A 12,938-nucleotide genomic window follows, 5' to 3' on the forward strand; every position below is an offset into this window, starting at 1 on the left:
TGTTAACCACTTTTGGGCATACGGAATAGCCATTCACCTGAGAACTAAGAGTGACCGGGGCGACTGAGTTTTAAAACTGACTTCTGTAACTTTCTGGGAAGTGATATGATTATTCAGCTAACAGCTTTTAGAAGCTTCAAAATATTTTCAAAATGAAAATTGATCCAACCTTTGGAAAATGATAGATAAATTGTTTTTGTGTGCCTAACGGGTGAAGTTATTAAGCTTAAAAGGCTCTAGAACAGTCATTGATTTGTATGGTAGCTTTACATGATACGTAAATGATGAAGTGATATAAATTAAATTTGCTGAACTCACGGTGGAGAGTCATTTTGAAGAAATGTGCATGTCTCCATATACATCTCTCTGAATCATAGGCATAAAAGTAATTACTCAGTCATACACTAGCCCGTTAGTGTCTTGATCACCAAAAATATTGTGTCGTTTTGTTTATTTATTTAATATATATATATATATATATATATATATATATATATATATATATATTGTATATATGATATTGAGTTGTTAATCTTTGGTTTTTCAAAAGCTTTAATGGTCAAACTAGAACTACAAGGGTGAGGTTTTCAAATCTACTTTGAACACCCTGAATGAAAGTCCAGTAAGTCCGGACGGCTTGTAAGTCCAACGTTCAACCTTAATGCTTAAAATTTTTCTGGCTTTAAAGGGTTTTTCATTCCAGATAGTTTAACTGAAAACTCTTGGTCAAACCAAGAGTTCTCGGTTAACTCTGTAGACCAAGATCTCTTATTCTTGACCGAGAAATCTTGTTCTCGGTGGACCTGGACAGAGAATCTTATCATTGACCGAAAACTCCATACTTTGACGAAAATCCATCTGTGTGGGCAGAGAACACCCTTTTGGACCGAAATCTATTATAAAACTATTATTATTTTTCATTTATGGTCCATATAATTTGCTTCCTTCATAACTAGTCCTCAATGTCTTGAATATTTAAATTTATATCTTTAAACTTATGTTTGTTGACCAAGTTATATAAACTATTTCTAACTTAACTCGTTTGTTGCAGTAATGGCTAATCAAGCACCACTAAAGTTCGTTGATACTCATAATATAGCTGGACACCTGTTTGATCAACCTATGGCACACAAGGAGTTTAAGTCCATAATTGTCGGTCTCAATACTTGTAGTATTTCTCATGCTTTACGAGAAACTCTTGTCATATGCAAGAAAATGATCACGGAGTTCTAGAATAATGCGTTTATTAACCATAGAGGAGTAGGTGGAGTTGTTACTATTCACTACAAAGTTCAAAAGAAGTCGGTCGTCATCTCAGAGGCCATTGTATGTGAAGTGATGTTATTTGGGGATCAACCTGATTACCCAATGGAATACTCAACCGATGTTGTCACTGAAGTGTTAACCATGATGGGTTACGAGGGGTCTTATCCTCCTGCTATCAAGAAGCTCTTTCATCTTTACTGGAGATTTTTGATACACACATTCTTTACTTGCGTGTCGGGGAGAAAAGAAGGATCTGATGAGATTAGCCACATTCAGATGCCAGCGGTAGTTGCTCTGGTCATTGACTGGAACTACAACTATTCCAAATTCGTGTTCGATGAGATGATGAGCAACTTAAAGTGAAAGAAGAAGGAGATGTTTCTTATGTATCCCAGGTTTTTGCAGTTGATCTTCGATTCACATTATCCTGGTCTTGTTAAATCTGTCAAGAAGCTGGATATGAAGTCATTGGGACCCAATACCTTTGGATTAATGAAACCGTCCAGGAAGGGGTCAAAGGTGGTTTATCAAGGCCTCCACGAGCTAGTCAAGTTCGGCAAATTTGCTGAAACTGAGACTGTTTCTGTCAGTGCTTAGGTTCCTGAGGAGCATGTGACGCTGGTTCAGAATCTTGCTGCTGCGTTTGAAGTTATTTCAGACGACGATGAAGATGAAGAGACTCAAGTAGAACACATGGAGTCAGAACACCAAGAAGTTGAAACTGCTACTACTGCTGAATAATTAAGGGAGTTCAAGAAATTCAAAGAACTGCTCCAATCAACTGCCTTGAAGCCTCCTCAAGCAGTCACTGTGAATGAAGATGAAGATACTCTTGAAGAACCAGCCACCGATCTTATACCACGAAAACGGAGGAAGAAAGATCCAAGACCATGAACGTGAGTCGAAGGATCCTGAGACGCACGTTGACACAAGTCCATCCACTGCTGAGCTTCAAACTCAAGAAAAGATCTTTGACGATATTGCTCGGGAATTTGATTTTGAAGCAGATATTCCTGTCTTTGACAAGCCATCGGGATCATCTAACCCGACTAGTCAGTCAAGCTCTAGTGCCTCAAAGAAGATTGGTCATATTCTTGCCATGCAAGATCAATTTATGCAGGGTAAAGGAAAAGGAGTTGTACTGGAAGCTAAACCCGTGGATGTGCAGGCTTTGCAACGTCGAGTCCTTAAACTCGAACAAGACTCAGTTGTGAAAGATGTGCGGATACAAGAACTTAAAACCAGCAACTCAGACAAGGATTCAAAGATTAAAGAGCTTCAGTCCAACATGGGTGCTTTACCTGCTATGCACTTAGACCTCCAACAGAAACTCATTCAGAAGTTTAGGGACGAATTCAAAAGCAGTGAATACCTAGTTGTGAAAACAACTACTTCTGATCAAGGCAGAAGCTCCAGTGCACACACCTCTGCACATGCTGACGCTTCTGAGTCACTGGAGCACTATCTCTCCATTCCACCAAAGTCTGCTGAACAGTCTGATAGGCTTCAAAAGAATATTCTTATTTTGAGAACTCTAATCAGAACGTTGAATCTTCCGATCATCCAGACAAGTTCGTTGTTACATTTGAGAAGGGATTTTCTGATAAATATGGTGATCGTTCGGGAGTTATGTCCTGAGTTTTTGATGATGAGAAGAACATGTGGTGGGTAAAGCGAAGGTCTGGGAATACCGAGTACTACAAGAAAATGAAGGATTTCGGATACTGGACAAAGGTAGATCTCAGCGACCTTACCAATGCTCCATTCCACAATCCGAGTCATGATAAGAGAGCTACAAATTTCTGGAACTTTCTAAGAAGACAAGTCAACAATGGCTTTCCAAATATGAAGACTGCTGAGTCATTCTTGAAAACGCAAAAGGGGTTAGGGATCCAAGGACAGGAAAAACCATGGTGAACGTCATCTGTCCTGCAACAAATAAGGCTACACATATTCCTGTGCCTAATGCAATTCCAGACGGGACCCTGGACAACATGAGATTTTGGATGTTTGACAGCGAAACAGCTACTGTGGTCATACGTCTTCGAAAGGGTAAAGGTCAATACCGGTTTGTCGATCCAAGGGATTTGCTTAAATTTAGAGAAAGAGACATCAAGACTCTCAGCACTTTTTAGATCATTGCTGATCCACTTTTTGAAGACGCTACGAAAGAATATATTGGAATGGCAGCTTCTATTATCAAAACAGGTTTTTGGGCAGGTGGATTAAAGGATGCAGACCTTGACATCATGGAGCATGATTCAAAAACAAAGCTACAAACCAAGGGGAGATTGTTGAGTCTGTATTAACGTGGTTTGTACTTAGTTAATATCTCGCTTAGCTTGTGTCGTGTTTGTGTATGTAAGCTGAGATCACATTGTGATCTCGGTGGGCTTGGGCTTAGTGTTGGGATAGATTGTTGGTTTCGCTATATATAGACATAATGTATAGGGTTTATAGGTTGGACGTTCATTGTGTTGTGGTGAACGAGTATTGTGTGTAACCTTGAGCTTAAGCACCCGACGTTAATCTAACGTGTGTTTTGAAGCTTTATCTCGTGTCTTGCATATTATACTTGTCTATCTTGAATCGCTTGATGTTATATTCCGCAATAACATTAGGTTGTTGATATCATAATGAAAGATCAAGATTTGGGACTTACATTTATTGTTTTTGGTTGTTGTAGTTGTTGTCGAATTGCCTCTGCTGACCCTGATTATGATTTTGATATTGAAACTGGTTTCTTGGCTGATTGTTTTGGAACTGTCTAGGTTGATTGCATTCCCTTGCAAAGTGTCCTGGCTGTTGACAGTTGTAGCATATTGCTTTTGACTTGTCAAAACCTATTCTATGATTTGGAACAGAGACAAAGGCCCTTCCAGTTCTATTGAACAACCTCTTGCTTCTCAAGGCTAGCAAAGCAGCTTGCCATTTTAGATCCATGTCCTCTAAGTCATCAGCATCAATTTGTTCAAGATCCTCTTGAACCACACTAGTATGAATCAGATTCTTAGCCACAAAAGCATTGTAGGATTCAGTAAACATTGAATATAGAGCTTGATACTCATTTCCTTGATTAAATTTTCCACCACCATAAGGAGCATGTCCATGGGCCATAGAGGATGTATCATTGTCATCAATCAATTGGACATTAAATCTTGATTGCCCACCTTGATTTTTTGAACTACCAGCAACAAAACCCCTTGGTGTCTCACCACCATATTCACTTGGATCTTCTATTATGGGACTCTGCTGTTGATTCTTTGTACAAAAATTCTCCATGGGTGCAGTGAGGGCATTAGACACTTGAAAACTTGGCTTGTCTTCTTTGATCATGTTGTTCTCTATCATCTCATGCTCTGCTGCTTGTAAAAAGCATAAAACATCATCTAGCTTCAAAGAAGAAAATTCAGGTTTCTGTTTGATACACTTGCTCACCGTGTACCATTCACCCGATAGAGATGACAATAACTTCTTGTTCAAATCGAAATCAGTGATAGCCAGATCAGTTGTTCTGACACGAACCTCTGCAACACAGACCTCAGTCTTTCACCTTCCCAGAACTTGAAACGGTCTAGTTGTTGCTTCAATCTATTCTTCTTGATATCCTTCAGTTCGGTGTTACCTTCAAACATTTCTACCACAGCATCAATCATTTCTTTAGCTGTAGTGTGATGAGCCACACTAGTCAAGATATCCCATGATAGACCTAACTTCAGCATTGATAAAGCTCTGTCATCTTTATTTTTCAATTGTCGATCTACAGTTTGAATTCTGTTAGTCCCATCAGGAACATGTGGTCTATTTTTTATGGAGTTCCACATCTCCACGTCATTTTAGCAAATGGCAGCTTCAAACAACACCTTCCACTAGATATAGTTTTCCTGTCCAAACAGCCTCGAAATCTTGTTAGTAGAAACCTCTTGCTCTTCCATTGATCCAAGCATATTTTTGGTATTTTAGAGTATTTTTTAAATGAAAAACTTAACAAACTTAAATAAAAACTTAGCAATTTGAAAAACAATCAGATCTGTGGACTAAATCCTCAGATCTGATAGATCAGGATGGATAAGAGCAAGATCTGTAACAAAGGAAAGAACTTTAATATAGATCTGAGAAGAGAATACTATTAAACCTCCAAAATATTGTAGATCTGGGAAAAATGAAAAACAGGGCAGCTGACATCAAAAGCCAATGGAACAGCTGTCAGCTGACGTCATTCTTCATCTTCAAAATCAATAATATTCAGCAATAATTCTTCATAAAATCAGCAAAACAAGCTCTGATACCACATGTCGGTCCCGTATATCTCACTTAATCGCTCACTCACACACTATCGTAACCAACACAAATGTGTCGATAAGACGGCTACGACATACTGTTTTTGTGAAAATAACAAAAGAATATTAAATGCGGAAACAATAATACTCTAAATATTGTTCAACGGACATAAAAAGTAACACACACGAAGAAACTCAGAAGATTTCCATTTAGTATTGTGAAGGATAAAAAAATCAATTAGGGTTTATAGGTGGAATGTATGGATTTATGGAAGCTTTCCTTACAGGATTAAGACAGCCGTCAAATCACTATATTCTCTCAGTGTCCATTGTCTCCTGACAGGAACCGAGCCCCGGTGCAGAAGTGTGTCGAACGGTGATAAACGAGCTCGGATCTTGGATCGAATCGTAACTAGTATTCACTCTTGAACGATAATAATGGATGGATGTGGAGAGTTTGATTCGATTAACAATAATCAATAAAGTAGGATGAACAATTGTAATCGAAACACAAAAGACAAATGTAGTAGCATGATTTCATTAATAGAATGATTCTCATTAAGAACACTCATACATACATACATACATACATACACATATATAAAAAGGAACGGCCACTCGGGGAGAGCTCTTCCCCAGGGGTAAACTCTCCAATACAATGAAAAATCTCATAATGCACACATGACCTAAACAAATTATCTAAATCATCTATTTATACTAGTCTTGTGTCTTGGTCTTTACTCCACCGCCACTTGGATAAGAACAAAGGAATAAAATATAATATAATATTTTCACCCGTCAAATGCTTCAATTACTCGTTATAATATATGTTGTCTTTCTTTAATTTCTTATTATAAACGAGTAATGATTCGATGCGTCAGTCTAAAATATAATACCCAAAATATCCTCTCTGTCATAGGTGTGCCCTAAAGTTTCCTTTTATAGGCCTGCCCTGACACCTGACATTCCTTTTAGAAACCTTAATAATTGATACTAAACATATTCAAACGTATTACAAAATTTTCTAAGTGTAAACAGGTCTTCAAGTAAGCTTTGCAGCTTTTGTCTTTGTCGAGCAGACCTGGTAAGAATTAAGTTCGCTGGTGTACAGTTCTCCGAGTAAGATTTACTTAGAATATTTTCCTTAGAAAATATTCATCAAGCAGACTTCAATCCTTTTGACCATATCAATCTTTGCTCGATAACGTCCTACGAGCAAACTTGTTCGTAAGAGATCCCTTCAACCTTTTGTTATGTAACTTATTTGAACAAATCTGAGTGTGTTGGTAACACTGTAGCTTGCTCGAGGTTGAACCTTGCTCGTTAGAATTCCTTAAGTAATTTCTTCATCAACTTCCTTTAAGTTTACTGGGACCACTGTTTATTATGAATAAACCTTGCTCGATCCACCAAAATACTTGGTTTTAGCTTGGTTTAGTCAAGAGTTTGCTCTGAAACAAACCTTGCTTGAATTTGAAGAACAACTTTCGCTTGATGAAGTGTAGTTTGCTCGAACTAACACTTAAGAAGAATTCCAGAAGATAAATTTGCTCGAAGAGCAATATACCTTGCTTGACTAAGTTTAAGTTTGCTCGGAAGTCCAAGTTTGCTCGGTTTTCATACTTAGCCATTTTCCAAGGAGGTTGTGAAGATTCTGATCTTCCTTTGGTGCTTTCTCATCCCAACAGATTATGTTCACGTTATACCCGAATAGTTCGGGACTCGTTTAAGTATGCATGTTTGAACTTGTAGTTTCATTAATGAACCATACGAAATATAAAAAGAACGAATAGTGACTATTAAATGTCATAATTGTTATTAAACAAATGAATGATAATTATATATCCAGTATTCGAATAATACGAATACCTCGAAACATCAAATCAAGTCGGTTAACGAACATAATAAAAATACATGAGATGAAACTTGAAATATATATTTATATCTATACATATATTTATAAATAAAAACCAAAAATTTAAAACGGGTCGGATTTTCAAGTTTGAAAAGTAATGAATGTAACAGGACTTACAACTTTTGGAAGAGATTATAACAATTTTATACATACATAATCGAAATATGATAACGCCGATCTTTGAATGACCCGAAAGAACGCCACAAATAGAATATATGACAAGGACACTTATATATAGGATGTACTAGCGGCGTATCCACCATGTCCTTATCATATTGCATTTGTCCCGTTGCCCAAAATCATTCCAAGTTCCGAGTTATTTCACAAACCGGACTTATTATATTTTTCATGCGAGAACTTTGATAATTACGTGTCGACCCATAATTACCTCTATCACCGGATGTTCCTCATAACTTGCCCTATTGTGTGGTTTTAAAGACATAGAGATTAGATAAATAAATAAAATTCTCATATAGAACGGTTGAAAATCAAAAACAATAAATTAAAAGGGTAAAAACATTACAAAACATATTGCTAGACCATTCAGGTGAAGGTCAACGCGAAAAACACTAAGTCAAGTAAATGAAATCATTGTGGTCTAAACCAAGTAAATGACGTTGAAAACGAAATAAACGAGGTAATGAAATTAGAATTATGAACGCTAACATGTAATTGAAATTATGAGGTCGAGAATAAAGTGGTAGGTAAAAGTAGCATTTAACCAAGATATATGAACATGTAAATTGATAACGCATTGGGTTCGAGAATATTAGATAAACGAAAATTTTGAATATCAATATATTAAAAATTTTGACAAATATAAATCTCTGAAAAAGTTTCAACGTAACTAGCAGAAACATTGAGATAAATAAACAATTACATCTTACACGCATGTAAATCATTAATAAAAATAAAATGGGTAATCGAAATTTTAATATCAAAATCGGTTAAGTCTGTAAAAAGAAAATTTCCATTAGTAACCTTGTAGTCATCAAAGTAACCAACTGGAATTTCGAAATCAAAATAAAGCATTCGTGTCATATTGAAAATCCTATGACATTGGGTAAGCACTGTTTAAATTAAATGTTTTCGGGATGTGACATTTTTTCCACCAGGATTATTGCCTCCGGGATTGTTTTGCTGCAACTGTTGTATTATGTTAGGGACTATAGCTGCAACAGTCGCGTTGACGGCTCTAGTAACAACGGTCGCAAGAGAAGAGATGTTCGCATCATTATTCTCGTCATTGTGGTTCACACGTCTTCTAGGAGCCATCTGAAAGTACGATATACGTGTGATGAAAAAGATAAAGATTTATGGAACACACGGAAGATGAAAAGAGGAATCCTAACCCGACGTCTACCCATTAACTAACATTTTTAATTATTTACTGTTTAAGTTTTCTACAGGAAAGAGTCATACCATAACTGTAACACCCCAACTCGGAGCAGGTTGACGTGTCGCTATTACAGATATCATAAACCAAACACAATCCATTTAAAAGAAAATAAGAGAAACCAAAGTCAGTCAACAAGTTAAAACAAACCGAAAGAAATTCCTAAGTCATATTTACTAAATACTAAAATAAAAGAAAATCAATAAAAGTTTTAATTCTTGAACTTCATTTTTCTCTCATAACGAATTCCCTGATTTCCCGAATTACCAGTGAATAAATAAGAAAACACAGACAAAGAAAACACGGTTGAGACAAAACTTGCTTGGTAATGGAAAGAACAATAGTACAACTAAGGACATATGTAAGAAAATTAATATACGGACTTTAATTCTTACTTGAAACCAACCTTTTTACTGAAACATATACTAAATCAAATTCGGAGGTATGATTCGACACTTGGGCTAGAACATAATCAAACGCATATGGAACCATATCGGAAACATATCATAACATATACACACATCAAACCACGTGACTACACATATCAAACTCAAAGTCACATGGGACGAAAGCAACCACAAGCCTAAACAGAACAGACTGATACACAGCTAGCTAGTCCATGCAACTATGAGATGGTGAGCGTGGCGTACACCCATTATTCCATCTCCATAAAACAAACACAAACTCAAAGCTAAAATCGATCTATACGCCTCTAGGGGCCAAAGTGCTACGCAAGCATAAGCTAGAGATGTCGTGAAATTTTATTACGCGTTGTCACGATAAGTGCATGCCGTTGACGTCCATACAACATTTCAGATATGCTCAGGTGACAAAGTACAAAAGCTAATTTCATATAATTATGAAACAAAAATGCTACTAATTGAACATGCAATAATGAGTACAAAATACATAATCTATTGCATGCTACAAAAATGATTAAAATATATTATATGCCAATTAAACAGAACTCAAACTATAACCGAAAGATAACGAAAATTTTTCACTACAACCTGACGGACACCGAATATAAAATGGAATATAATTAATGCTACGAGTACATGAAAACAGAAACCGTACTACGAAGTAACGGAATATAATTTATACTATGAATGAAAGAAACCAGAAACCGTACCTTAGACAATTAAGTAACGCAAACGGCAAAACAATTAACTCGTCTTTAATCGATACGAGAACTTATAGTTCAGTTATATAGTAAATTAGATTTACAAAAATCTATCTATGTTGTCTGATTCGTTGACTAGTTGATTGTCCCATGACGACGACTTTAGAATTATTAAATATTTTTTTAATAATGTCGTTTCATAAATTAGTTACACATGAATTCTTGAATTTTCATATCTAGGTACTTCATATTATCAAAATTTGGACAACTGCTCTTGTACCTCACATAAAGAAATAACTCATGATTATATTTCATTCTCCTATCTATGATCTAAGTTAGCCTCTAAGATTTTATATTTTGTTTAAAATAAGAATGTGTACATGTAACACTGTGAGGCATCCAACAATTAGTTTACTAATCACTAATTGGGTATTTGAGCCATTACATGAACAATTTGCATGAGTGTTGACGTGTGCATGTGGAACAACACTATAAGCAAAAACAAACAAAACAAAAGAATTTTATTACTTTTATTACTATTTTCCAAGAAAAATAACTTCCATGTTGTGAATGATACAGTCGTCGGAACAATCAAGTAGTGTAGATCGGGACTCGTATTTAGGCATAGTCATAACAGGAATAGATGCCGTGAATGGTCCCTCATACTTAGGATGGCAAACGGCGAGATAATAATGATAGTTCAATAACGGAGGCGACGAATCCAGAAGGCGTGGCGGCGGATTACCAGACGTGTTTTAAGTCGGAACAGAGCTGAGAGGCGACGGATTATGATAGCATCTCCTGAGTATAGAATTTGCGGTGGGTTCGTTTAACATCCTACTTTTAATAAAAATAAATAAAAGAAATTTCGTTTATATAATAACGTGTTATTATTCAGTTTAGATAAATGAAATATTTGAGTGTGGGCTTGGATCATAAAAGATGGAATAAGGGATAATGATGGGCCTTAGGTTCACAGGCTTAAGGGTATATAAACCCCTTAAACCTTCCTAAAACCCTAAACTCTCATTCGTATCATCTAGCCTCCATAACACACTCAAAACACACACACAAACACCTCCTATATCCCGAACTAAGATCCGAAGTAAAAAACCCGAGCTTGTCGGTGGTAGAGCCTCGTGACGAGCAATACGTACATCAAGACAAGATCGTGTTCGTGAAACCGATTCGTTTGAGGTACGTTTTATAAGAAAACTTATAAACGGCTCGTTTAGTATTCCTAGATCTATACAACTGATAAAGACGAAACAAACTCTATGATTCACAGCAAAATCTGTTAACATTTGATATGTTAATTAATCAAACCAAAACTGGTTTTAAACGAAGATCAAATACATCATTAAAATGCAATGTTTTGATGTTTGGGTGATTAGGGTTAGTAGGTGCTGTAAATCCGAGTAAAAGGATACCAAATTTGTGTTGGTTCATCGTTATTTGAAGGTTAATCGTAGATCTGGTACCTGTTGACCATCGATGTTCTTGACGATTTTGACTTTGACATCCGAGTCAAAGATTGGATAAGTCTGATGCTCATTCGCTATGCCATATAGAAGTCACGAATGGCCTTATTTATTCGGTATCCAGTCATTCGCCATGAGGAAACAGCGAATGGAACCATTCGTTATAGATACATTCATGTGCTCCTATAACGAATGAGCCTTTCATTCATCTCAAAGAAATCACGAATGGCCTTAGTCATTCGTTACTCATTCCTTCATCTCAGATCAAACCATTCGTTATAACGAATGGAACCATTCGTCATAATGAATGGGATAGCGAATGATGTTTAACCAGAGACCATTCGTCATAACGAATGAGATAGCAAATAAATAATCATTTAAGAATTTTAATGAAATTTGTGTTAAGGACCTTTAATGGAAACATTCGTCATAATGAATGGGATGGCGAATGATGCTTAACCAACTCGACCCCAGCCAGGGGCTCTGCCCCTTAGACCTGCTAGAGGTTGCCGCCCCTAGACCCCGCTGCCAGGGGCACTGCCCCGAACCCCGTTCGTTGAGGGCTATATTAAACTAGAAGTACGATATGGGTAGTAATAGTTAATTGATACGTGTAATTGTTATACAGTTAGCCGCGCCCAGTTAAAGAGAGGAGTTACCATTAACTCGGAAAGGAACCGAGCTCAGGTAAGTTTCTAGCCCCACTTCCTTGTTATGTTTCGGGGTTGTGTGCATACTCGATGTGATTAGTTAATACACTTACCTTAAGTGGTAAGTGTCTGCTATGTGAATGTTTATGAATGATGTATGTATGATATATGAATGTCTATGAACGATGTATGTATGATATATGAATGATATAGAAAAGATTAAGAATATGTATGAAATTATATAAATATAAAAGAAAAGGAAGGTAAGTATGAATGGACGGTAAGAGGGTGGCGGACCCTAATAATATTTGTGAAGGAGGGTGGTAGATCCTAATAATATTTGTGAGGTTATAGGGCGAAAGGCTCTTTAAGGGTGGCAGACCATAATAATATATGTGAGATTATAGGGCGAAAGGCTCTTTAAAATGTAAAAGTATGTATGTAAAGCAAGATAAATATGAAAGTATGAAAGAAAGAAAGAATAAAATAAACAAAGAAAGAATAAAAGAAAGAAAGAAAGAAAGAAAGTATATACTTATGTATGTACGAAAAGAAAGATAAGCAAGTTAAGTAAGTTATATGTATCTACGGATACGTATAAGTAAGTATGTGAATGTATTGTATGTTACCTTTTTTAACTAGAACTCACTCAGCGTAGCTGACTTTTAGTACGCACACAGGTTAATAGACTAAAGAAATTAGCTTGAGAGAGACACATGGCAGGATCTGAAGAAGTTGGCATCTGCAGAAAGATTTGTCATGGTGTTAAATAAGATGTTTATGTTATGTTTTTAAAAAGACAAGTTTGAATGTTTGTACGAATGATT

Source organism: Bidens hawaiensis, unplaced genomic scaffold, assembly GCF_021521415.1.
Source record: "Bidens hawaiensis isolate Kalapana, Puna unplaced genomic scaffold, B.hawaiensis_p1.1 tig00028485_1, whole genome shotgun sequence".
NCBI lineage: Eukaryota > Viridiplantae > Streptophyta > Magnoliopsida > Asterales > Asteraceae > Bidens > Bidens hawaiensis.